The sequence below is a fragment of the Odontomachus brunneus genome, unplaced genomic scaffold (assembly GCF_010583005.1).
Source record: "Odontomachus brunneus isolate Ranch 3 - 2012 unplaced genomic scaffold, Obru_v1 Obru_scaffold_013, whole genome shotgun sequence".
NCBI lineage: Eukaryota > Metazoa > Arthropoda > Insecta > Hymenoptera > Formicidae > Odontomachus > Odontomachus brunneus.
In genome coordinates this window covers 1409755-1414893 of record NW_022639463.1, presented here as the reverse complement: position 1 = coordinate 1414893, position 5139 = coordinate 1409755, and the positions used below count along the sequence as shown (strand labels likewise).

The following is a 5139-nucleotide window of genomic DNA, read 5'->3' as shown; positions in this document are numbered from 1 at the left end:
ACACTTGATCCATTTGAAAGACACTACAGAGATGCTAGTAGTTTTGGATGTTATTTCACATTCGATCTATCCCCGAGGTCACCCGAGGTCGATTTGGGTTTGTCACTTGAGGTTCGCGTGGCAGTTGAGTTCGTCGGCCTTATGGACGAGATGCTGACGAGGTTTTCTCGATGATTTGCAGCGAAACACAGAGCAAAAGAATGGGCCAACGCCCCTCTAACCAAACGCTGTGTACTGCCGACTGTCCTTTTTGGCTCGAGTAGAGAAGGTATTCGGCGACAAGCGAATCCTCGAGTCGCGGGGCGTCTCTCCCACGGCTGCCCGGGTGAAGCCAGGGGCTTCCCCCGGATTCTGCGATGATTGGACCGCGCGCACCCTCACTCCCGTATAGAAGATGCCACAGCACAGGACCGTAGGTTCGCATAGCACCTCCACAGCTCGATTCATCGCAATTTCAGATTTTATCCGTGAACAAAAAGCGTTTTTTCTAATCGATCATGCTGTCGCCACTAACAAAACACTGATACCACTCGTCATACAGTGCATATCTCTGCAATCGGTCTTTTCGCAGTCGGAATTTATCTTGTGTCTTGGGTCAAATTATCTGACAGATTACAGTCATTTAATTGACAACTTGCACTGTGTTATTATAAGAAATATCATCTTTTCCTTTGGGAAAGGTTGTATCAGCGAAAGATTTGACAAACATACAGGTAAGATAAATTCACGTTTGTACGTAGATTTACAATCTGCCGAATCTGCCGAAAGCAGCCGAGAACTTATTACCCAGTGATCCGTCGTTCGCACGCCAAATCGATAATCCCTTTCCATACCATGAAGTAATTTCCAGCAATACAATGTGCACGTAACATCATGATAACATCAAAACTTGTCAGCAATTTAAGAAGAGATTATTTTATGAAGGAGTATACAAGATGCGATATATATGTGATATCTTTATAACACCTGTTATTATACCTTTGAGTCTCCAGGTACGGATCACTGATACTAACTACAAATTCATTCACGGCTAATCAGTCCAAATATTTATTTTATTTATCAATCTATGTCTCAAAGAACCTTTTTTTGTGAAACATTATTTTGGATTGTTTAAAGTATCTAGACGCGCAAACCGACATTGATTTAGACCAGTATTTAGAATAGTATCAGTGCGAGTAAAAATACACACGTTGCGTAGCGAACCTCAAGTGCTTCTCAGATACACGTTAATACGGAACAACGAAATAGGAAATATTTGCGACAAATTTTTATCAGTGTCAGAAAGGACCGATTGCACGTCCGCCCCTGCGCTCGTTGACGCTCGGTTCGAGTCGTGCAGTCTCGGTTTGGAGACCCTGTCAACTACCCTTCTGGAGAAAGAGAGATGCAAAATCCAGGGACCACCCTTCGTCTCATCATCTTTTCGCGCTCATAGCTGGGCATATCTGGTCTGAGCCAGACCCGGTCTCCTCTCCTCTGCCTCTCGAGGAATCGCCTGGAAAAGGTCCCTTTACCTCGATCCCTTTCCGCTCCCCACAAGCACCAAAGTCTCCCAATGACGTAGCTTCCGTTCCTTCTCCGTTCTAGAGCGACGTATTGATCGTCTCTCCGCTCCTGAAGCTGCGGAGGCTAACACCAGAGAGAAACGAAGAATGGAGAGAGAACGTGTCTACAGTGGAGGATGAGGGTTATGCCATGGAGCGTGCCTTCGTCGAGGCTTAGGGACACACGGAGGGAAACGGCGAAGTTAGCCTTGTATGCATGTACAACAGATAGAAAAAGTTAAGAGGAAAAAGGATACGAAGTTCACGAGGGAACGTTTAAAACAGCAAGGGAGGCGAATCACGATAAGATGAAGGCAGACAAGCGAATAGCGATGAGCTGCTGTGCGTCTATCTCGTCAACAATATCGCTTTTGGTAGTTAGATAAAGATTAGGATGTAACACCAGCTCGCTTGATAGCGATACACAAATCGACTCTCTAGTCTAGCAAAGTATAGAAAAGATAAAAAAGTTATAAAAGATTTTCAGTCTTCATATCATAATGTAATATTTAGAAAAGTCTAAATAAAGAAAAGGTTGTCTGCAAAGATGTTGCCGCATGCTACATGTTACAAAATAAAAGAACAGCGGAAGATATAACTAGGAATCTAACTCGATAAATCGCAACCACGCCATTCGTCTCTACATCATCCCCATGTCATACGCCATTCAACTACCTTTCCTCTTGTCATTCTCTACTCACACGCAATACGTCTTCCTAGAGTTTGCCTGTGTTTCATCACCGAGTAAGACCACAATGTAGATAGATGTCTAACAGTGCTATGATCTCTATACCTCCTGATCATTTCAGACTTCCTTCTAGCAGGTCTTCATTGGACACAAGCAGTTAACACTTCATCTCGCTGACTAAATACCTGGACAGAGATTAATTATTGAATACGTAATAACAAATGCGTGGCGTAACAATTTGCGCAACGTAATTCATGTATCGTAATTAATAGTGGTATTAATACCATTTCAGTCTCTCCATGATAACTTAATCCACATTGTATAAAATAATTAATGTATCTCAGCCAATTTTTTCAATGTTTACATATTAATTTCTGATGTTAATTAAATGTGATAAATTTTTGATAAAACGTAAAATCACGGCATAAAATATGTGGAAAATATGCTCAGTCATTGGGCGGTACGTCTGCGTTTTCAGGCTCCGTTTACAGGCAAACCGTAATGTAGTTCACGCAGTAGCTACGTATTTATTGATTAATTCACTAGAGGTCATTGCCACAAAAGGCCGGTTAGCTCAGCGCGACAAAAGCGAGGTAATGTATTGACGAATAAAATTTGGCAATGAGAGTTTATCAAATATGCCGAGTGCGTACGCCATCCGAATTACTATAAATATATTATTAGCAATATTATAACTCGTATAACTCATAAAAAAGTATGAATTAATTCGTCGAGTAAACGTTAAATAAGATATACAACGTGTATAAATTTACTATGCGATTAATGCGGCCAAAAAAATTAGAAATGAAATAATGATATTCGAGTGGCAAATATTAAAATTCGACAGAAAAGTGCTAATGAGAATATAAATACCTGTTACGAGATTTGTGTTATTGCACAAATGTATCTCATTCGCGTCGCACTTGCACGTTCGGAAAGAAGCGTTGTCTTCGACTGGCACTACCTATCGTATCGTGGAATGTTTTAGAAGGAACGGACGTTCAAGCGGCATGCTTGGAATAATAATCTGATAGCCAGTCGATTTCCTTTTGTATACTTCGACACGACAGCCACTCCGTATTTGGAACTCTCGAGAAATTCGTATCTGAAATCGGAGTTACCATAAAAGCATCGACACCATTTCATTCTGTGTAAATTGAATTGCTCTCCGTGATTGCTGCGTTACATAGCATGCGTAGCATACAGCAGCAATCGTTACGTAGCAAAATATGAGCTTTTACAGAATTCTTAATATGTCCATTTAGCCCAACGAGAAAGAGAGAAAGAAAGAGAGAGAGACAGAGTTGAATGCAGTTAAAATATTACTACAGAATGGATATTTAGTCGCAATATAAGAACTTAAATGTGATTAAGCTGATATCATAAATTTAAACTACAGCCTCTTTCGACTATATTTTTTACACGTCACGTATAATCTCATTGCGTTACTGACATATTTCATTAAAGTAACTAGTAATAATCCATCAGTTAGTAATCTTCTTTATTTTTGCACGATATATGCACTAAAGTAATCATATTTTCAGAGCTTTTAATATCTTTTATTGATTAAAAGCGAATCATACTTGACATAAAGTTCCAAAGTCAAGGAATTCTTAAGAAAATCAAACATTGTCCACAATACAACCAAGAAAAAATGGCAATTTAATATAATCATCGCATCTGTTTTGGTGATTCACCGAGGAAAACACGGGTGAACAAATTTTTCCTAGCCGCAATCAGAAAAGCGTTACAAGTTGCGTTAATGAAACCATAAATCATAACGGGAAGAAAGAATAGGAAGGAGTCGAAACTTGAATGACGTCCGGCTAGAGAACTCATTGCCGTTGTAATCCTGTTCATTCGTGAAGATCCGTGAAGAGGTTCACGTAACTTGAAAGACTGTGGTGGGTCAGAGAACGAAATGGGTTGAGCTTCTTCTGTAGGACGTTGACGCAGCTCCCGCGGGGCACTTTTGCGGATGAAGGGTCTACCCTATCTTACACTTGACGTAGCAAGAGACGCTTTGCTTTGCTGTCTTAGTTTTTCATTCTTGTCTCTTTAATCTTTTTACCTTTTTCTCATCCTTTTAACCTTTCTTATCTTTTTCTAATTCTTGCAATTTCTTGTTTGTGCTATTATTCACATTGACGATTATTATTAATGTATCAAATATATCGATTCAAGTGCACCTTTTCTGCTAACTATGGCCCTTCTTATCGTTATTATAAGTTTTATTGAATGCCTGAAAATTCCAATGTGAACAACAAATTGAATGGTAAAACGTATTTCGGAAAACGTGAGGGAAATCGCAAAAGATGATCATTTATCAAAGTGAAGTGGATGCAAACGTGAACACGTTATCGCGGCTTTACCGAGGTAATCTATCGCGTGTCTCGTGCAAGAAAGAAATTTTTAGTAGAATGAGATTGTAGTTCGGCCAAGAAGTTCCGAAAAGTTAGGCTTAACGCACGCGCGAGAACTTCAAAGTTACATGCAAGTTCGGTACTATAAACGATATATTAACATAAGTTATTTTATAAATCTCGTACAAAAAGCATAACAACAGTTTTTTTTACATGTAATAACGAATGTAATTGGAAATCCTCGATAAAACAATTCCATCCAAATGTCCATAACGTGATTGCGCCATTTAATTAAAAATATATTTTAAGAGAGATAGAGAGGTAGTTCCACAAATTGCAATATATATATATATATATATATATATATATATATATATATATATATACATATATATTTGTGTGTGTAAATGTATATATATGTATGTATATATATATATATATATATATATATATATATATATATATATATATATATATATGTGTGTGTGTAAATATATATATTGTAAAAAAATATTTTTATATATATATATATATATATATATAT

At 38.2% G+C, this 5139-nt stretch overlaps 1 long non-coding RNA gene across 1 annotated transcript in view; it reads right to left on the bottom strand.

Moving 5' to 3' along the window:
• Window positions 1-2252: 2252 nt before the first annotated feature.
• LOC116840913 overlaps window positions 2253-5139 on the bottom strand; it is a 4987-nt gene continuing 2100 nt past the window's right edge. Inside the window, exons 2-3 of the long non-coding RNA XR_004377440.1 lie at window positions 3106-3337; window positions 2253-2417 (exon numbers count right to left, since the gene is read on the bottom strand). This is a non-coding gene — a long non-coding RNA (uncharacterized LOC116840913). The remainder of the gene's footprint in view (window positions 2418-3105; window positions 3338-5139) is intronic.